The following is a 22,564-nucleotide window of genomic DNA, read 5'->3' on the forward strand; positions in this document are numbered from 1 at the left end:
GAACTCACTCTGCAGACCAGGCTGGCCTCGAACTCAGAAATCCGCCTGCCTCTGCCTCCCAAGTGCTAGGTTTAAAGGTGTGCACCACCACTGCCCAGTTGGGGGATTCTTTATTCTGGGTATGATATGGGTTGGCACCTGAGATTAACTGAGACACTCTTCTGGTGAGGGACTGAGACTGGGAAGCGCCGGGAGGCCAGGGACCTCATTGTGGGTGCTTTGCACAGAACCTTGTACCTAAGTTCCAGGGGCTTCCTGTCCCTGCTGGGGTTCCCAGTGCCCCTGCAATTCAAAGGTGATCCAAATCTTCAAACACACAGTTCTCCGTGGCTACAAATATCCTGCACCCAAAGGTTCTGTACCCCTTCTTCTTCAGAGCTTGCCTGCCTCTCCCCATGCCTGCTCACACAGTACTGAAGAGGACAGTCCCAGCAAAAGCTAGAACATATCTGCATTAATGTCGACTGGTTCTTGTGAAGTGCAAACTGGTGCAGACCAAACTGGTGTGGCAATTCCTCAAAGGGGAAAAAAGCACAAACCAACAACAAAACAAAACTACAAGTAGATTGGTCATAGGACTGACCCAGCTATTTACTCCAGGGCGTGAACCCAAAGGACTTTGTTTTCTGCTCTCAGAACACAGGCTTACCCATATTCACAGCTCCTTTAGTTGCAACAGCTACAACAAAGAAACAGCTTAGATACCCATCAGTTGGTGAATGGATAATGAAATCGTGGCAACTATATACAAAGACATTTTATTCAGTGGTAAAGAAAAATGAGACTTGTAGGCAAATGGATGGAGCTGGAAGACATTGTACTGAGTGAGGTTACTCAGACCCAGAAAGTCAAACATCGCAGGCCCTCCGCGCATGGGTGGAGCTTAGTGTCAAAGCTTTAGATCTGTGTACTTAATTTGGAGTACGTCTGGAATCCAGGTAACTAGAAAGAGACCATTACTGGGGAAACAATTATGATCTGGGGGGGGGGGATAGTAGAACACAGGTGATCTGAGGGGGGGAGAAGGAGATAGGGATTGAGGTTTAATTGGAGAGAGGGACAGAGGGTAGGGCTGAGGGGAAGATGGGGTAATGGAAAACTAACACTAGATATTTGGAAAACCCAAATGGAAACCTCTTAGTTTATAAGTGTAATAGTGACCTTTCTGTTGCTGTAATGAAATATCAGACCTTCAACAGCAAGCATGAAGCAGGCGGTGAACTGGAGGTGGGGTGAGGCTATGAACTCTCAAATGTCCCCAGTGGCATATTTCCTCATTTGCAAGACCACACTTCCCCCCCACACCCCGTTTTTTCGAGACAGGGTTTCTCTGTGTAGCTGGCTGTCCTGGAACTCACTCTGTAGACCAGGCTGGCCTCGAACTCAGAAATCCACCTGCCTCTGCCTCCCAAGTGCTGGAATTAAAGGCATGTGCCACCACTGCCCGGCAAGACCACACTTCTTAAACCTCCCAGAACAGAACCACCAACTAGGTACCACATGTTCATCAAATACTTGAGCCTGTGGGGGGCATTTCTCATTTGAACAATCAAGCTAAATTTCCTAAGGGAGAGAGGGGTTGGTGTGGGGAGGGGAGATTTAATCCAGCAAAGCAGCTGCTCTGTCAAGGGATCACATCCAAAGACCTTCTAGATCAGTGTGATCCGGCTGGAATGACACACCTATAATCCCTCAGACTGGAATGTGAACCACCCTTAGTACATACCTTTAATCCCAAACAATGAAGGTAAAGTTAGTTTGTAGAAGGAAACAGCCACAAAGTGATGACTCAGAGAAAGATATGACAGAAAGAGTCAGAGATAGAATATGCCCAACTCTCGGGAGAAAAGCATTGGAAGGAGAGGCTACTTATGGGTACCACAGAGGGAGCAGGGAGAGAGAGGAGAGAAGAGGCAGTTTTACAGGAACAGGCTGTAGGTGAAGACAGAACCAGCCAGAGAATGAGGAGCCAGAAGATTAGAACAGATTGAGACCAAGCAAAGCAATTCAATGAGAAGCCAAGAAAAGCCAGTTTGGATCAGTCAGCTTGGAGAGGAGTTTGAGCCAGAACAGCTGAGTTGAACCAGCCAGCCAGAGTTCAGAAAGAGCTAGGAAGGGTGAGTTTATTCAACAGTAAGCCTCCGAGGTAACAATTACACCTGGTGAACAACTTTTACATGTGTGTGTTTATGTATGTGTATCTGTGTATACTGTATGTGTGTGATGGGATGGAGGTTCCCCCACCCATAAACCATAAGTCAACAAATAAAAACCCCAGTGCCAGGTATTGGCTACCTCTGTCTGAGTTGTTGGCCAGAAGTGTTCCAGAAACCTCCAAAATAATACAAAATATCACTGATGCCCTTGGCTGCCCCTCAGAACTTGATAGGAAGACCCTGCTGCTGAAAACACAAAGCTGTCACCAGACACGGAGAAATCAAGTTAGTACTGACCAGCGAGTGAGTTTACTCCATGCTAGCCCGGCTTCAGTGTCGGAGGTACTCTGCAGGCCGCATAGGGGGAACCATGAGTAAGGACACCTAGCTTCAAACCCTGCAATAAGGAGCAGCACGGGAAGATTTGCCTGTGCGAGAACTAGTGGCTCAGATGTTATGGAGATAATTAACCACTGTCTGGTTGGATTTAAGCCAGTCCCCACTGGAGGAACTGCATGCTCGGTGCTGTGCATCTAGCCAAGAAGCCATGGCTAGAAGCTCATTAGCCCTAAGAGTGAGGCTCTTACTGTTACTCTGTTGAATGGAAATAGTATGAAACTTCCCATCAAACACTTACTCCACACCCATAAATTAGTGCAGCTCCCAGAGCTCAGAGAAGGTTTCTGCAGTGGACAGTAGCTATTACAAAATTCACAAGTGGTCAGAGAGCAGAGAAGAGGTGCAGGGCAGTGCTCCCCCACAAATGTGACATCTGTATGCTGTATATAACAGTCAGTGCATGCACACACACAGACATACACACTCACACACAACACACACAGAGACACACACACAATAGACACAAACACAACAGGTGCAGACACACACTCTCACACACTCTCACTCACAGACACACAACAAACTCACATACAACACACACACAACACTCACACATATAACACACACAACACAAACTCACATATAACACACACATAGAACAATCACACAACACTCACACATATAACACAGACACACAACACACACACTCATACAACACACACACACAAGTATGAAGTACAATTACACACAGGGCCTGAGAGTGAAGTTAGTAACTTACTGGAATAAAACATCCGTTAGGAGCTGGAAGATGACTTAGCAGTTAAGGGCACTGGCTGCTTTGCTGCTTTGCAGAGGTCCCAGGTTCACTTCCTAGCACCTACATGGTGGCTCACAACCATTGGACTTCAGTTCCAGGGGATCCAACACCCTCTACAAGCACACATGTGGTGCACAGACATATATGCAGGCAAAACACCAAAACACATAAAATAAAAATAAATAAAAACAAAGAAGCTAAGACTGCAGCGGCTGTCCAAAGAAACCTGGATTACTTGGAAGTGGCGACCAAGAAACTTGACACAGCTTTTGAAAGTATTGCTATTCAATACATTATGACATTGTGGAAAGACAGATGGACATATGCTTGTGACACTGCATGCTCACACGAAGACAACACTAAACTCTTCCAAATACTGGCATTGACCCAAATCTCCATTATCAGTGGGTTTTTTATCTCAACTCAGTATTTTAAGGTCAGGAGTTTCATATTTATTTGTTTTTCCATTCAGATTTTAGGTTTCTACTGATTTCCACAAGTGTTTTGGAGACCAGTGAATCTCTGCACACAATGCTTCACACGGTACTGCTTGGGAAAATCTCCTAGAGGCATCGCCCCAGCTAATTACAGATACTGCATTGTCCAAACTCTAAATCTAGGTCAGAGCAGCCCCAGGATAGTGCCAGGGGCATTTCTAACTTCCAGGGTTCCCAGGAACACGAGGCTCCTTTGTACAAAGCATGCACCAGCTTACAGAGAGCATGGCGTACGCTAGCCATTTGCCCTACAAGTGGTAACAATGGAAGAATAATTTTTTAAGGAGTAACCACCTAAGCTGGAAATTTTAAGTGTTCAACATAGGAAACATACTCAGCAAACGTCAGTGCATGCAGAACAGTACAGAATGTCTTCTTCCCAGAATGATTTGAGATTCGGCTGCAGAGATCATGACCCTTCATCCGTAAGCATCGGGGTGTATTTCCTAAGAACATGTCTCTTACCCAATCATGCTGCAGTAACTGAATTCAGATTTAAATTTCCCCACAGCTAATGACTGCCAGCTGTAAGATTCTCCCAGGCCTATCAGGTTGCATCTGCTGTGGTTTGAATGTGTCCCCCCAGCCCTGTTGCTGACTCTCCCTGGGTTTGCAGAGGGAGCTGGGACTTGGTTGGGGTGGGGATGGGTCAAAAAGGCTCTGCTTTTGTGAATGGTTTTAGGCAGTCTCCAGGGAGTTGGTCAGCTGGCTGATCAGCTTTTCTAGACAGTGACCCTTCTTCACTATACGATGACATTTCAGGGTGTCCAGTTTTGTCACGTGACATCAGTTCAATCCACACTGGTCATGCTAACTCCAATTACATGGTGTAGGTGTGTCCAACAAATTCCTTTTTAATCTTCATAAAACATTGTGGAGTGACACTCTGAAACTGTAGTGTTTACTCCTTGGTCATTCACCCAATGGTTGTTTGTGTGTCTGAACCACGACAGTCACACTGGGCTGTTCCTCCAGCATCTCGTTACGTAGGCTTGTTCCACTACAGCTCAGGAATGCCCCCCCCCCCCCATTCTACCCCCCCCCCCGCTCACCTGGCTGATTTTATGTTTCATTTGCCTTAATCACTCTTGAGTGGCGGACTTTTTTTCTTTTCGCGCGCGCGCGCGTGTGTGTGTGTGTGTGTGTGTGTGTGTGTGTGTGTACATCAATGCACGTGGATGTGCTTGCACCTGTGTACGCATGCACGCAAGGTGGCTAATCCTCAATCATTCTTCCACCTTATTCACTGAGGCAGGGAATCTCAATCAAATCCAGAGCTCAGTGATGTGGCTGGAATGGGCCGGCCACGTCACCACGTCACCACGTCACGAAGCCTTTATGTGGGTTCTGGGGCTCTGAACTCCAGTGCTCACCCTGCACGGCAAATGCTTGACCACTAAACCATCCCTGGCTCCAAGTCTTTTCTCCTCAGTGTCATTATCCAGTACTGCCACCATTCACTCTCACGCTCAGGTGGTGCCAGGCTTGACAAAGGAAACTCCACGCCCTCTGGTGTGCGCGCCCCCATCATCTCTGGACACCTCTGTGCTTTCTGGCAGGAGCCATTCCGGGCTCATCTCTCACTCTCCCTGAAGGAGGCATTTCTCCAAGGACCGCTGGCTCCTTTTCAGGCACAATGATATTTAGAAACAAAGATATGGGTCCAGGGAATTCCCTTTCCTATGGGTGGCCCTGTTCCCAGTCTCCTAGAAATAGTTGCTTAAAAATAAATCCAAAGGAAAATCTGTCATTCCAATCCATGGGGCCCCCTTTTCTCCTAGTGAGGACCCTGGACCTCAGCACTATCGTTCAATTTAGTCAATTTAATGATTTACTTAAACCTGCAGTGCACGCACACGAACACACACACACACACACACACACACACACACACACACTACTTAGAAAACTGCTACATGGGACCATGACCGACGACTAAGCTCAAGACCCCTCGCAGCTTTGGTGTCCACATTACATACTGAAGACTGAGAACAGAAGTTCCTAGAGAGTTCTTTGGACTGACTGATCAGAACTTCAGGATTGTGTAGTTAGAAGGGTAGAGCTCGAAACCCCAGATTGCTTGGGCTTGTTCATACCTTAACAACCTTTTACCATATACCTCCGCTGTTCATCTTACTATCCTCTTGACTATCGGTAGAACCTTCAGAATGTATTAATTTAGCAGGCTGCTAGGTTGCAGCAACCCCAAAGCTAAAATTAGCATAAGCTCACACCTGAAACCTGGAGTAGAGAGCTGGGCAGTCTGTGGAGCCTGCATGCCTGAGGTCCCTGGTTTGTTTTTGGTTTTGTTTTGTTTAAATGGTGTCTCACATCTCCCAGGTTGGCCTCTGCTCTAGTTTGGTTTCTATCGCTGTGTTAAAACATCACAACTGTAGTGATTCAAATAATACCAACAGGTATCGGGATTTTTGAATGCTATGTTTGCCCAAACAAGTGGCAATTTAAAAGATATGGAGCTGAAGAGATGATGGCTCAGTGGTTAAGAGAACTGGCTGTTCTATCCAAAAGACTAAGGTTCAATTCTCTACACCCATACTGGAACTGACAAGTCTATAACTCAATTCCAAAGGATCAGACATGAAGATGTCTGCTCACCACAGGCACCACACAAGGGGTACACAGGCATATATTCAAGGAAAACACAAGCACCTGTACACACACACACACAATAGGGAGGAATAATGTTTTTTAAACTTCAGGACTGGGGTAAGGACACTAGCTGCCCAAGGGCAAACACCCAAGTTCAAATCCCTAGCACCCGCCTAAAAACCTGGGCATAGCCACATGCGCCCCTGTAACCCCAGCACTGTGTGGGTCAGGGAGAGAAAAGAAAGGGGTGTGGCTGGAACTTGCTGTCATCCAGATCAGTAAGGACTCTGTCCCAAGGGAGTGAGAGTGATAGACCAGGAGTGATAGATATCCTCCTCTGGGTTACTCAGGAAACAGGCACAGTGCTCTCTCTGTCTCTCTTTGTCCCATACACACACACACACTCCACACACACACACATGCAGAGACAGAGACAGAGAAAAGCGCGCGGGGGGCGGGGGGACTTCAGAATTACAAAGTCTTTCCTAAGGCGTGCTTGGGAGACAAAGACCTAAATGATAGAGTTAAAACCTTTTTTGTATTGGAGAGAGAAAGATCCCAAACCAAGGAGAGACAAGACCCTAACAGATGCCTCTCCCTTGTGCTGAGAGCTTCAAGTGGTGAGCTTTAGATTATTCTTTCCCATCTCAGTTCATTGTGAAGCCATGTCTTCATAAACTACAGAAAAGCTGGGTGATCCTCAGCTGTACTGGATGGACAACCGAGCAGCAAACTCAAAACCCTCTGGCAATATTTCTACCAACTCTGACGCTTTCATAACAGTTTGCAAATTTTTTTGCAAATATTGCAAAAACAGTTTGTATCTATTACAAAATGTCTGAGATATTTGGGATTTACTTTGGTTTATTTTCTTAAGTAATAAAAAATGACAATTTAGAGACACCACAAATGAAGATAATGGTACCACTTCACTGACAGTGTTTCCTTATAAACATTGCTTATCCAATCCCCCTGCTTTCCATAAACCTTCTTCATATTTGAAGAGATCTTTCACTTTTCATTTCTTCAGTATAATTATTTTCTTATGGGGGGGGGAGAGGTATTGGCGACGGAACCTAGTCCTGACTCAGGATAGACAAATACTCCCCCACAGAGCTGCATCCCTACTCCAGAGTAATTTGGCTAAAGATAAACCCCAGGTTTTAGAATGGCAAAACGCATTAAATCTTCCCTTCATTCTTTCATTAAAAACAATACTAAGTTTTTACTAGTTCTCCCTTCTCACCGAAAAATAATAGTTATATAGCATTCGTGTATGCCTAGCTTTCTTCCATGTGCCGGTGAAATCTAGAAATCCCTCTCTCAGATGACATCTCCTCTGCACAACCGAATGGTGCTGCATTGCGGATTCATCCAACCAATTACTGTTGTGCTGGCTCTGACGCTGTCTGCAGAGCTGTGCCCCTGCAGGCGACTACACTGAGCAACCAGGTTTCACATACCTCCCCACTGCGGTGTTCCTAAAGGGTGAGTGGGTACAGGAAAAATACATGCGAAGTGCATGGATATCATCAGTTCCCTCTACCGGAGTGATCCCACTTTTCATCAACTCCGATGTGTGAGCCTGTTTCCCCTCAGAATAGCGGAGTCCCACGGCGGGGTGAAGGCACAGGCTGCGCTCGGGCTCTTGGAGAGATACCGAGTATCCTTCCACCCAGCAGAAACCAGGCATTACGTCATGTGGTGCGCGTCCGCCATTCCCGTCCCCTCATTAAATTGACTTTTTCGTTACCCTCAATCTTCAAGATCCATCTACGTATTATGGACACTAATCTTTCATCTGTGACATATACTGGAAATGGTTTTGATCATTTATCAGTTGTCTCTTACATTATTTAGGGTTTTGGATTTTTTTTTTTTTTTTTTTTTTTTTTTTTTCCTGTTTTTTGTTTTTTTTTTTTTTTTTTTTTTTTTAACCTACGCAGTTGCTTTTCCCTTTCAGGAGGGCGGGAGGCACTTCCCAGCGAGTTCCGGTCGCGCGACTGCACGCATGCGCAGTGGTGGTAGAACAAGGGCCCCCGGATGAGGACCCACCGGAAGCTCCGCCTCCGGCGCCGAAGCCCCAGTCGCACGACTCACGCTGCAGTGCCGGGACGATACCCCGGCCCCAGCCCGCCATCCTGCCGGTCGACGGCTCCAGCCCGCCGGCGAGTCCCCGACACCGGCCGCCGCGGCGCCTCGCTTACCTCGGAGCCCTGAGCGCGGCTGCCCGCTCCGCAGGGTGGTCGCACTGAGATCCCGCTGCGCCCCCTGGCGGCCGAGGCGAGCAGCGCGCGTGGATGCGCACTGCGCAAAGCTGCCCGTGCGTCCGGGACGCGCAGCCAGGCTGCAGTCTGCCCCTGCAAACTGGATCCCGAGCTCCCGGTCCCCTGCAAAGCCAGGCTTGCCATTCGCGCTGCACCGCGTGCCATACAAATTTGCTTCTGGGTACCCACCCCGCGGCGTCTTTTCCCAGTACCCGAAGACAGATGCTCAGATTTCCCACCCAGCGTCTAGCAATTCAGTTCCAGAGCCAACCCCCACTTTATCAGGTCCCAGCTATGACAGCTGGGAAAGCCAGAGCTAGGCAGGGGGTTCTTACATAACCCAAGTGTACAACCACAGTAGGCTGAGCCCAGCATAAATCAAGAAAATATCATAAGTATATGGTATATATAGAGGGGGGACACGATCTTTGGTCTTTCTCTGCCTAGCTCTGATGTCCCCACTTAAAATGGCAGCCCCAAGTGGGTGTATAAGCTACCCTCATTTCTGCCCATCCAGTCGGAATTGTGAGATGGCCACAGGAGAACCCACCCCACCTCAGGCTTAAATAGCTCCCTACAACAGCGCTTCACTGTTTCCACTCCTTTCACCTGAGAAATTTTCTCACAGCCCCAGTGTTTAGCTATATAACGTAGTTACATAAATCAAACGTCTCCTAACAAATTACAAGATAATTCTTAGGTTACTTGAAGGCAAATCTGCAGGCTAGTAGGCTTGGTTTTACATAAAGAGCACATACAGACTGAATAATATTTGATACTTAGAGTATTGTGCTAGTATATGAGGAGAAAAGGATTATTTCTGCTTCCACTTGTAGCCCGACATGAAGTCAAGGCAACATTGAAGGCAGGAACTGGTGATGAGCCCAGGAAGCAGGGAGGGAGCGGGATTGGTGCTTCCTAGCTTGCTTGGCTAGGTTTCTTATATAACCCAGAATCGATTGCCCAAGTGTATAACCACGGTGGGCTGGGCTCAACATAAGTCAATAAAATAAAATATATATGTATGGTTTTTTTTTTTTTCTGATCTTTGGTCTTTCTCTGCCTAGCTCTGGCTGGCCTGGAGCTCCCTCCCTATGCAGACTGACTTGACTTGAACTCACAGAGCTCCTGCCTCTGCCTCCCCAGTGATTTAAGGTATTTAAGGTGTGCAGCACTGCAGCCTGCTCTATAAGCCAGCCTTGTGGAGGCACTGTCTCCTGAGGTTTCCAATTTCCAGACGAACCAACCTGTGTCAAGCTGACAACAAAACTAACTACCACAGGTGTCTTCTGTAAGTTTCAGAATTGATCAATATTTGATTTTTACAATCAGTGCTGAGAACGCCGCCTCACATAAATCTCTGTATCAGACTGCAGAAGTATATTTAAGGCCATTTTAGAAAATGCTGGAAATTCCATGCTAATCTCAAGCCAAAATGTACTAAAGACTTCTTATATGAAGCTCAGCCCAGGCAGCAGCTTTGAAAATCAAACATTCCAACATGATACAGCCCAAAGCTATACATACTAGTTTGATACATGGTGACAAATGACATTAGGAAAATATCGAAAGCTTTTGCTTCTGTAATTAAATCATTAAGTTTCTGTAAGAGCAGAAAACTTCCTGTGTAAGTTGGTACAGGGACATCATGGGTGCCAAGCCCAGATGTGTTGGACAAGTGCTGCCCGCATGAACAAGTGCTGCCAGACACACTGACACATTATGCATTTGACTGGTGTGGTGTCTATTCCTGGTTGTCAACTTGACTACATTTGGAATGAACTACAATCCAGAATTGGAAGGCTCACCAGTGACCCTAATCTGGGGGCTTGGAGATNGAAGTTTCTGATCTGGATCTTGGTATGGAGATCTTGAGGCATAGTGACTGTGGATTCCAGAAGAGTAAATCTCTGAGTTCAAGGTCATCTGGGATTAAAGGTGTGGTGGAACACCTTTAATCTGGGCTACACCTTCTGCTGGAGACAATATAAGGACATTGGAAGAAGGGAGTCTTGCTCTTGCTCCTTTGCCTGCTTGCTGTGTGAGACTGAGTAACTGCTAGATACTTGGACTTCCATTCACAGCTGCGACTGAACCATTTTTGGGAATTGGGCTCCAGACTGTAAATCATCAATAAGTTCCTTTACTATATAGAGATTATCCATAAGTTCTGTGACTCTAGAGAACCCTGACTAATACAACTGGGGTTAGCTTATGGTTGTTATGTCCAAAACCTTCTACTGTTGCCAGGTTCTTAGAGACCAACACATTCAGCCACATGACCACATATGGGGTGCAATACCATTTAAGAAGCTGGGTCCTAGAAAGACTCACACAACACAAGTAACAGCAACTTGCTGTTACCAGGTTATCTCAGAGGATACAACCCAGAACAGAGAAAGAGAAGCATGCATAGCTAAAGTGGGGAAGAGAAGGGCAGGAGGGTTTCACACCTCTCTGAGATGGTCACCTCCCTGAACCTGTGTAAGCCACCTACTCCTGCGTGGCCTGGAATTCACAGACCCTCCTGCCTCTGCCTCTGGAGTGCTGGGATAAAGACTCACGTGTGTCATCATGTTTCCTTTAAAGTGTTTGAAATTGTTCTTGTCTGACTTTTTTTTTTTTTTTTTCTGTTAACTATAAAAACTTCATGAAGTTGTCACCACACTGGAGCTTTGTATTTGGAGCAACCCAAATCCATATTCAGTCACATCTGGATCCAGAATAAGTAATTTATTCTCTTTAAGATAGGAGCTGAGTTTAGCAGCCACAATCCTTAGGTCATTGAGGGAGACCCTGAAGGGGACTATAGGATCCTGTCCTCTGTTGCAGGGTATTTGATCACACCCCGAGATTGTGTTATTTACTGGAAAAACCTCTTTTCAGTTGTGGTGTGGCTCAGTCTTAGCACACACCTTTAGTCTAAGGACATTCTTCTTGAATATTGTAGACATGATTAAATAAAGTCAATAGGTCGAGAGTCGGAACAAGCAACCAGTTGACAGGAAGTGAACATAAGATTAGTAAGAAAAAAAACCATAGAGTCAGAGGGAGCGAGGGGGGCAGATAGGGAGATGGACAGGAAGTAAAAGGGGGAAGGATCAGTTTGAAGGATCGTGTAAGAAGGGCAATTCTTCTGGGATGTCTGCTGAGGAGGAAGGTCAGCTGGGTGCTTTCTCTGCCTCTTCTAGCTAGCAGACTTTCACCCCAGCATATGGCTCCCAAATTTTCATTGGTAAAATGGAACGATTGAGACTTTGTTAAAGACAAGGGTCCTCTCTCTGGTCTTCCTGGTTCGCGATGTGTGCCATTTACATGCACACACATCCCGCTGTTGCTAAGCAACAGAATAGCAGAGACCCAAAGCCATGGAGCTTTCCCATCTTGAACTGAACCCTCTAGAACCACGATCTGTACAAACATTTATACCTTAATTGCCTCAGCCATTTAACTGCAAGGCAAAGCTAACACAGACAGCAGCTAGAACCTGAGAGTCCTTTCCGTTTTGAGGACCCTGTCGATGGGTGTCACTCATTACCGATGAAATCCAGAGAAAAGATGCCTGCTCCCTCATCAAGGCAGGAGGCAGAAGCATGCTTCTGCCTCCTGCTCTGCCTATGGACTCATTTGGGCCCTGGATCCATCCGTGGGCTGAGGTGCCCTATCACTGGATCTACTAGGTTCCTGTCCCAAAAGGCTGTATGTGGGGTGTAGAGGGAGTGCTGGGTCTCCAGGAGAGTGAAGAAGTTACAATGTAGTTTCCAAAACTGAAGGACATTCATCGGCATCATGGGGCACAGGGTGGAGATCCTCATTGAAACCCCAATTTTACTCATGAGGAAAAAGGACAGCAGCTATAGGCTCTAAGAGCAGACCTTTCTGCTCAGGCCAGACCCATCCCACCCACCCGCTTCCACCTCTCTTCCCCTCTCTCACTAGCTAGGACCACAAGGAGCTCAGCCATAGGAAATCAGAAACCTTCAACCTCTCTCTTCCTACGATGGGGGGCGGGGGGGAGACCCAACCCCTGACCCAGATGGCCTTGGCATAAAGCTGGAAGGAACTGGGCAATCCAATTCTAAATGGATAGTGTGTTTGTGAGTTAAGGTTGTCTTAGAGTCTAAAAGCAGAGAAGTTTGAAGCTGGTTGTAGTATGTGTTGAATTAAGGCCAGGTCACAGTGGCTCACACCTATCATCCAACCTCTAGAGAAGCTGAGGCAGGAGGATTGCCAGGAATTTTTTGAGAACCTGTCTCAAAAGCAACCAAATAAACAAAAGCTTAACAAAAGCCCTGACCTCTAGTACCTTGGCTTATGACCTTCGAAGCGGTGTGACCGGTCGGTCAGATCAGATGACCGACTGGTGTTTTACAATTTGGTGGCTTGGCTCTCTAGTGTTGGTAGTGCCAGGGTTTAGAAATTGAGTCCCAGGCCTTGCACATGCTAATCACTGTCCTACCACAGACCTACACTCCCAATGTCACCAGATGTGCTACAGCAAAATGCAGCACAGGAAAAATCATCTCAAGGCAGAGTGTCGCGCAGATCAGAGCAGGGAGAGGCTCAGACAGGGAAGGCTGTGGCTCTACCCACGTGTGGGATCACGAGACAGGAGAAAGGGAATTCCAAGCAGATCAACTGTACTTCCAAGCATGCAGTGCTGCTGGGTGGGAGAGCAAATCCTACCAACCAGCCGGCCGATTTCACCAGACTGCAGCTCTCTGCTCCCTCTAGGCATACAGTCTACCCCTCCTGACTGCCTAAGGCTGGGAGCTTTCTGTTGCTTTATCTTTGGCATTTATATTGACATATGCACTTAATGTATATTTTAGTTTCCCAAGGAAAGTGCAAACTTGTTTGATTTTTCCCCCCTATATCCTTATGGTTTAGGGATACCTTTCATCTTAAAAGTTCTGATCCATGAAAATATTCTGCTCCTTGCGAAGTTTTGAATGTGCCCCCCAAAATTCACACACGGTAAACTAGCCATTTAACCTGTTCCTGACGTTTGGAGATAGAGCGTGTGCACGATAGTTAAATCATCAAGGTGGTGGCTGGCTGCGATAGGTGTGACTTGTGAGAGGTGTGTACAAACCTGAGCTGGCACACTTGCTGTGTGTGCCCATGGGACACCCTCCACCTTTTTATGAGGAACATAAAAGGCCACAGTAGGTACTGGTGCCACCATCTTGGACCTCCCAGCCTCCAGAACCATTATCTGAGCTCAGACTCTTACTTTTCTTTCCTTTTTTTTTTTTTGGTTTTTCGAGACAGGGTTTCTCTGTGTAGCCCTGGCTGTCCTGGCACTCACTTTGTAGACCAGGGTGGCCTCGAACTCAGAAATCCGCCTGCCTCTGCCTCCCGAGTGCTGGGATTAAAGGCATGCGCCACCACGCCCGGCCTTTTCTTTCCTTTTTATTTTATTTTATTTTTTATTTTTTGGGTTTTTCGAGACAGGGTTTCTCTGTGTAGCCTTGGCCCTTGGCTGTCCTGAAACTCAATCTGTAGACCAGGCTGGCCTTGAACTCAGAAATCCACCTGCCTCTGCCTCCCAAATGCTGGGATTAAAGGCGTGCGCCACCTGTATCACCACTGCCTGCTTCAGCACTTTCTTATAACCTATTCAAACCCACATCAGTAACAATGTATCAAGGCACAGAGGTACCTGCCTGCAGTCCCAGCTGACAGAATGAACAGGCTAGTGGTCTGGCTAGTCCAACAATGGCTGTCTCCTCATGGGAAGGCCAAGGGTCGGTAGTCGTTCAGTCCACAAGCAGGATGTTGCAGTCTACACTGGAATCCGGAAAAGGTAGGGTCTAATACCAGGGAAGGAGTTTCTCAGCCACAGGATAGATAAGCAAGTCAGCCAGAGGGCAAGCTGTCAAAAAGCAATTCTTCTGTGGCCTTCTCTTTGGGCTGTCACCAGAAGGAGTGGCCCAGGGTCAGGGTGAGTCTTTAGCCTCAAAAGATCCAGATTTAGAGTTCAAGTACTCACCTCCAAAAAAACCAATCAAGAAAACCCTTCATGGGTTGGAGAAATGGCTCAGTGGTTAAAAGCACTGACTGCTCTTCCAGAGGTCCTGAGTTCAATTCCCAGCAACCACATGGTGGCTGACAACCATCTGTAATGCTGTAATAGGATCCAATAATGCCTTCTCTTGGTGTATCTGAAGAGAGCAATGGTGTACTCATATACATAAAATAAATAAATCTTTAAAAAGAAAAAAAAAAAAAAAGAAAACCCTTCACAGGTGTGTGCAGCTGCTAGGTTTTAGTTGGTTTCAGATATAGTCAACTTGACAAACAGGATAAGCCATCACAGATAGCTTAAACCTAGGCGTTCAAGGCCAGCTATCTGACATATAAGAACCTATTTCAAAATTGGGGCCAGAAAGCCAGATGGGGTATCATACACCTTTAATTCCAACACTTGGAAGACAGAAGCAGGCAGTGGTCTGTGAGTTCAAGGCCAGCCTAGCCTGTGGTGAGAATGGCAGGCCAATCAGAGCTCCAAGGTGAAACCTTGTCTCAACTGAGGGATGGGCAAATGGCTCAGTGGTTAAGAGAGCTTGCTGCTGGCCAAGTGGCTCAGTGTTTAAGAGAGCTTGCTGCTGGCCAAGTGGCTTAGTGGTTAAGAGAGCTTGCTGCTTAACCCTAAATTCAGGTTCTAGCCATCACGTAGGAAAGCTCACAAACACCAGTAACTCCAGCTCCAAGAAATCTAATGTTCTCGTTTGGTCTCCAGACAGTTCACACATATGTACATAGTCTTACACAGACACATATATAAGACACATACACATAAATAAAATAAGAATAATTTTAAAATATAAATTGTAAGTGTAGCTTTTTATTCTCCAGAGGTAATTGTTGTCTCGGAGGCTTACTGCCTCCATCTGCTAACCTAGGCCTGGAAGCTTCTAGCCTGTGTACAATGTAATCTAGGCCTAGAATGTTTTCAGTGTCTGAGATTTGCTGCTGAATAAGCCACTGTTTTGAGCTCTTTCTGAACTCTGGCTGAGTGGCTCAACTTAATTTTCTGCCTCAAACTCCTCTCCAAGCTGACTGATTCTATCTGGCTTTTCTCAGCCTCTGACTGTCACAGTGTGATCAAATATCCTGCAACAGTAAATTAATTATAAAAGTGAATCTGGATCCATCACTCAGTGGTTGAACACGTCTCAGGCCTGCCTGAGGCCCTGGGCTCAGTTCTTAGTCCTGTGAAAATAAATGTAAAAGAATGTTTCAGTTGTGTCTTTAAGGAATGCGTTGTATCCCATTGCTCTCTATAGTGACACGTCCACATGTTCTCCATTGATAATCTCTCCCTCCAGCAAGTTGTTAGCATTTCACCTAGGCTCTGCCCAACAGCAGGTTGCTGTTACCTAGCAACAGCCAGGTATGAGCCTGGCTTGCTATAAAAAGGACTGTTTGATCTCTCCCCCTCCCTCTCCCTCTCCCCCTCCCTCTCCCCCTCCCCCTCCCCCTCTCCTCCTCTTCCTCTCCCTCTCCCTCTCCCCCTCTTCCTCTCCCTCTCCCTCTTTCCCATGTCCCCAGCCAGCCTCTTTCCCTCTTTCTCTCTTCTTCTCCTCTCTTTCTGTCCTTCCTGTTCCCCTCCCTCCTCGGTCTCTACCCCCTCACCCAGGTCCCAAATCAACTTCCTTTTACATTAGGCCCGTTGCATGACTTGATTGTTCAGGAGACCCCGTGGCAGAGTCTGCCAAGGCAACCCACATGCTGCTGCTTTATAAAACACAGGTGTCCACTGAGCACCTTACAAGACCATATAAGAGTTCCAGTTGCCTCTTCATATCTGTTTTGGTGTCTCTCTCTACCTGATGCGCTTTCAACTTGAGGCAGGGTAACACAGAATCATGATTGTGCTTCCCAGACACCCCTGCAACTAAGGCTGGTCATGTGATCAGGTCCACAATAGGACATAAGCAAATGTGATGTGTGCAACATTTGGGTCTTATTCCGAAAGACAAGGTGTTGTGAACTAAATATTTGTGTGTGTCCCTCAGCCAGAAATTCATATCCAAGCCTAATTCTCAACATCGTCAAGGAAGTCTCTGTAAATCAACTAGTTGATCGGAGGGAATCTTCCTGAATTGGGCTAGTGCTGTCGTACCAGAAAGCATTTGTAAACCCTAAAAGACCACCAAGGAGTTGATTCCAATGAAATCACATTAGGGTCTTTTTATTACAAGCTCAAACTTGGGCTCCCCACCAACTCTGACACAGCAGGAAGGTGGATCCCTGAACCTAGTTTTAGACAAGTATTTATTATAGAGGCAAGAAGGGGGTATCTAGCCTGGCACACGTCTGATTGGGGGGCCTTTATAGCTGTTAAAGTAATTGGCTGGTACTGGGAACCAAACCATAAACTTCTGCTTTTTTTGCTGATTGGCGGTTGTTAGGAAGTGAAGTGTCAGGGGACAGGCTTATAACCTAGAGGTGCAGATTTGTTGGGGGGAACCTGAAAACTGGTGCTAGGTACCGGCCTATTGGTTAACTTGAGTTTAACGTTAGGTCGGGTTCTCTAAGATGGAGTCTGAACCCAAACGACCTGGTCATTCAGTGCCTGTGCGGTTGATTTGGTTGCTAACAGGACATGGAGGCACATAGAAGACAAACCTTCGGGCAGGCCTATGAGGGGATTTCCAGTTTGGACTAACTGATGTGGCAAGACTGGCCTCAGATGCAGATTGCACCATACCATGGACTTGGAGCCAAGGCTGAATAAAAACAGAGAAAGCTGATCACAGATTTCACCTCTCTCTGCCCCCTGACTGTGACCCCTGCTATGGACCCATGCCTAGCCTTCTCTCTCATGTAGGTCACTGTGTTTGTGATCTAAGTGCAGCCAAACTAACCATACACGAAACGGAGATTGTCCCGGGCTGTGGGAACAACAACAAAAAAGGTTCCATCCCATGTAGGAAGGAAGACAAGTACTTTAAGAATGAAAAGAAGATCAGCTTGTACATTACAGAGACGTTTATAGAGACATGAGACAGTGTCTTAGCAAGATGTGGCCACTGATGATGTGGTTGGTTGCTTGGTTGCTTGGTTGCTTGGTTTTTCAAGACAGGGTTTCTCTGTGTATCCCTGGCTATCCTAGAACTTGCTCTGTAGACCAGACTGGCCTCAAACTCACAGAGATCTGCCTGCTTCTGCCTCCCAAGTGCCAGATTAAAGGTTTCACCACCACTGCTGGGCTGGTTGTTGTTTCCTTTGTTGTTGTGGTTCCAAGGCTGGCCTAGAATTTGCTATTAGCTGAGGATAACCTTGACACACCCGTTTTCTGCTTCCATCTCCTGAGCGCTGGGGCTATGGGTGTATGCCATCAAATCTGCCTTCATTCACTCTTATTTCTAAGGTTAGAACCTTTTGTACACATTTCCAGGAGTCGTGGATGCTGTCCTTACCCCAACCCCCATCAAAACATGTGTACAGTTGTCTGTCTGTATCCTCAGGGGATTGGTTCTAGGACCATTAGATTAATAATGATAATAATGATAGGTGTTAGCTTAGTGATCAAGAGAGAACATACTGCCAGCTGGGGACCAAACCATCAATTCAGGGACCTGTAAGGGATACTTTAGATTCAAGTTGTAACAGGACCCTTTTGCCTCTTTACTTCTGAAGCTGTCCACATCAGGTAAGCTGCTATTTTCTCTTGTTACATTGTCTCTTGTTAGGTAGATTGGCTGTGACCTTCATGAGGGTGAGGAGAGTTACCACAGCTTCCTGCACCTGCAGCAGAACTGTTAACAATCACCAAAGGCAGACCCGGTGTAGATTCCATGGTTAACATGCAGTAGAACAATATTCAGCCATCAACAAGGAGGGAGATGGGACTGTCAAGATGGCTCCTCAGGTAAAGGTGCTTGCTGCCAAGCCTGACTGTCCACACGGTAGAAGGAGTGAATCACATTCTGCAAGTTGTCCTATGGCATGGACACTGCATCACACCTTTCAACCAACTGACAAACAAACAAATGTTAAAAAAACAAAAATGGGAAGGAAGGTGATTGGGTCCCGTCCTGCAACATGAAGGAACTTTGGGATCACATGCTAAATGATACACTCAAGTTGCAATTGGACAAATGCCATGTGATTCCACTCACATGAGCAACCCACTGAAACCTAAACGAATCCAATTCAGAGAGGCAGAAAGGATGGGGGTGGGGGGCGGTGCCAGAGTCTGGGTGGGAAGGCAAGGCAGCCGGTCACATGATCCACTGTCAATGAGAGAGCAGACCAGAAGTGGAATAGGGCTACAGGACCTCAAAGCTTGCCCTCCAGTGACTCACTTCCTTCCGCTAGGTTCTGCCTCCTAAAGGTTCTACAACCTTCCAAAACAGTACCATGGTCTGGGGGACAGTTTTCAAATATGTGACCCTGAGGTGTTTCCGCAGTCAAAGTGCAATGGAAGTTACTGTTTTAAGAATTTCAGTATAGGGCTGGAGAGATGGCTCAGACGTTAAGAGCACTTAACCGCTTTTCCAGAGGTCCTGAGTTCAATTCCCAGCATCCACATGGTGGCTCACAACCATCTATAAGAAGGTCTGGTGCCCTCTTCTGGTGTTCAGGCACATATGCAGGTAGAACATTGTATACATAAGAATAATTTTTTGTTTGTTTGTTTGTTTGTTTTGTTTTTCCGAGACAGGGTTTCTCTGTATAGCCCTGGCTGTACTGGAACTCACTCTGTAGACCAGGCTGGCCTCGAACTCAGAAATCTGCCTGCCCCTGCCAAAACAAAACAAAAAACTAAAATATATCTCTTATTCCTTTGGAACATTACACTATTGATGTTGATGTTGTTGTTAAGAAAATTATGAGGGGGCTGGAGAGATATCTCAGTGGTTAGAGATAGCACTTCTGAAGGTCCTGAGTTCAATCCCCAGCAACCACGTGGTGGCTCACAACCATCTGCAAAGGTATCTGATGCCCTCTGCTGGTGTGTGTAGAAACTACAGTGTACTCATATAAATAAAATAAATCTAGAAAGAAAGAAAGAAAGAAAGAAAGAAAGAAAAGAAAAGAAAAGAAAAGAGAAAAGAAAAGAAAAGAAAAGAAAAGAAAAGAAAAGAAAAGAAAAGAAAAGAAAAGAAAAGAAAGAGGGAGAGAAGATTATGAGGACTGACAAGATGGCTCCTTGGATCTAGGTGCTCACCAGGAAGTCTGCTAACCTAAGTTCAATCCCTGGGTCCCAGATCATGGGAGGCGATGACTGACTCTCAGAGGCTGCCACCTACCTCCACACAAGTGAGCACCCTGGCACAGTGACATAAAAGTAGTTAAATTTTATTTTAAATCTTGAACTCAGGGTGTCACTCATTGGTAGAGTAGTTGCTTAAGCAGACCTCCAGTTTGATTCTCAACCATGAAAGAAAGGAAAAAAAAAAAAAAAAGAAAAGAATAACACGCCCAGGAATAATGGCTTCCAGGGCTGTGCAAGGCTGAGAGCAGATAGCAGGAAGTAAGGCTGAACCAAACAGAAGGAAAGGAAATGATCACTTCCCTGCTTGTCTTCCCCACTGTTTATGTAAAAATACTCCACCCTCTTAGATGTTTTGGCTTCGCTGTCCTCCTCAGAGATCTGCCGGAAACCCTTGGATGGCAGAGGGCAACTTTACTCTTTGTCTCTAAGAACTCACCCTAGTCAGTGTCTGAACAAGAGTTTTTAATTAAAGACAAGAGCTCGAAATAGGATCTCTGTTTATTTCCTATTCGTCACCTGAGGTGGGACTGATACCTGTGGGCTTTCCCTCTCTTCTGCCAAATGACTTCTCCCGTAGAGATCTGCCCTGGACTCAGAAGTTTGAGAAATTATTATACTTGAATTCTCGGCAACACAAAAAGGCCTTTATATTCTCAATGGCTTTTATTGTAGATCATTTCTTTTGCTGTAATTTGTTTGAGTATTTTACAGGATCTAAATACAGAAGAGCACACCAATTGGTTATCCAATACCAAAGGGTCAGCCCTGAAAACATACCTACAAATAACATCTACACATATTAAGCAGGTTGTGTGTGTGTGTGTGTGTGTGTGTGTGTGTGTGTGTGTGAACAATTAAGGAAAAAGAAGCCATGAATTTGAAAGAAAGGAAAGGGTAGTACGGTACATGGGAGAATGTGAAGGGAGAAAAGGGGGAGGGGTAATGATGTAATTATATCCCAGCATTTGGGAGGGAGAAGCAGGCAGATCTCTGTGAGTTTGAGGCTAGCCTGATCTACATAGTGAGTTCCAGGTCAGCCAGAGCTATTTAGAGAGACCCTGTATCAAGAACAAACAGAAAAGCACACACAGTTGGACCGCCTAGATGGATCAGTGGGTAGAGCCACCTTCTGTTCATCCATGTAAGCCCGGCCCTGCAGAGTGGCTCTCTGCATTAAATGAAACATCTAAAGCACACAGAAGTTGAATTTGAGGGAGAATGAACTGCAGAAAGGACTTGAACACTTGGACCTTATCTGTTATGGTGTCTTGTCTACCCGTCACAGTTTTCAAATTTTCATTTATTAAACATATATTGACATAACTAGAAGCTTGTGGATATTTATTTTTTACACTTTGAACTATAAGCAGATGCTCTGTTACCCAAACTGTCCAACTTTTAACCATGGAGATTGTACATTTCTTTAAACATAAGTTAAAAAAATAAAAAATAAAGACAGAAGATGAAAGACAGCATGCCACTGTGCACATGAGCTGGCCACTGTGCACTTGTGCTGGCCACTGTGCTCATGTGCTGGCTACTGTACTTGAGCGCTGGCCACTGTGCACATGCTCTGTGCTGGAGCTTTTTGCTTTTGCATTTATTTCTGGTGCTGTTATTTTTTTTTTAATCTTTCCAAATTATTTAATTTTCTGGTTACTTAATCTTTCCGAATACCAGCTTCTTCTACTTTTAAAACTATGTTTGCCCGTGTGTCTAGAGAGCATGGGAGGCCAAACCTACTCCATCTTGGAACCAGCCTCCATCTTTAAAGAAAAAGAGCCTGAAAATTTATCCTACAGCTGAATGCAAGCCACTCCCAAGTACCAGGAAGGACCCCCATGGCTTATCCTTGGCTCATACCCCAAGAGTTACTCCTGAGCTACTTCCTAGCAACAGTCAATCAAAGATGAGTCTGATTGTTTCATGTACTTTCAGTCCATTTGTGATTGTTCGTGGTTTTGCTTCAAAGCACCCACCTGTTGGCTTAAACCCCCTTGTTTCCTTGCCATTCCCTATAAAACCTTATCATGGTGAGGGCTCCGGGCTGCTCTACCTTCCTGTCCTGCTGTCTCAGGTCTGACAGAGTGCCCAAGCTCAAGTTGTAATAAACAGACCCTAATGCAATTACATCAAAGTCAGCTCCTTGGTGGTCTTTTGGGGCTCACAAATGCTTCCTGGCACAACATGCAAGTATGTGCCTATGAATGCTGGTGCCCACATGAGAGAGCGTTAGATTCCCTGAAGTCACAGCTTGTCGAGAAACACCTAATATGAGTACTTGAACCCCAGTCCTCTGCAGGATCAGTTATAGGCTCTGAACCACTGAGCCATCTCTCCTGCCCAGGAACAAGATCTGGTTTCTTAATCTGCAGACTGAAGATAGTGCCTAATTTGTAGGCTTGGAGTGAGGATGATAACATTATATACTTCACAAAGGAACACAACAGTTACTTTTATAGATACAGAAATTAGAGTAGTGGTTACCCAGGGTGGGGGAGGGGAACCTAGGTCCAAAGCAGTGACAGCTTCAGTGTGGGATCAAAACCTTCTGGGGAGCCAGGCGGTGATGGCACACACCTTTAATCCCAGCACTCAGGAGGCAGAGGCAGGTGGATTTCTGAGTTCAAGGCCAGCCTGGTCTA

The 22,564-nt window shown here is 46.0% G+C and overlaps 1 protein-coding gene across 1 annotated transcript in view; it reads right to left on the reverse strand.

Annotated features, from left to right (window-relative positions):
• Positions 1-8,688, reverse strand: part of Hlcs (holocarboxylase synthetase) — a 182,425-nt gene extending 173,737 nt beyond the window's left edge. Inside the window, exon 1 of the mRNA XM_029470266.1 lies at positions 8,627-8,688. The gene's annotated coding sequence lies outside the window, so the exon portion shown is untranslated. The remainder of the gene's footprint in view (positions 1-8,626) is intronic.
• Positions 8,689-22,564: the final 13,876 nt, after the last annotated feature.

This window comes from Mus caroli, chromosome 16, assembly GCF_900094665.2.
Source record: "Mus caroli chromosome 16, CAROLI_EIJ_v1.1, whole genome shotgun sequence".
NCBI lineage: Eukaryota > Metazoa > Chordata > Mammalia > Rodentia > Muridae > Mus > Mus caroli.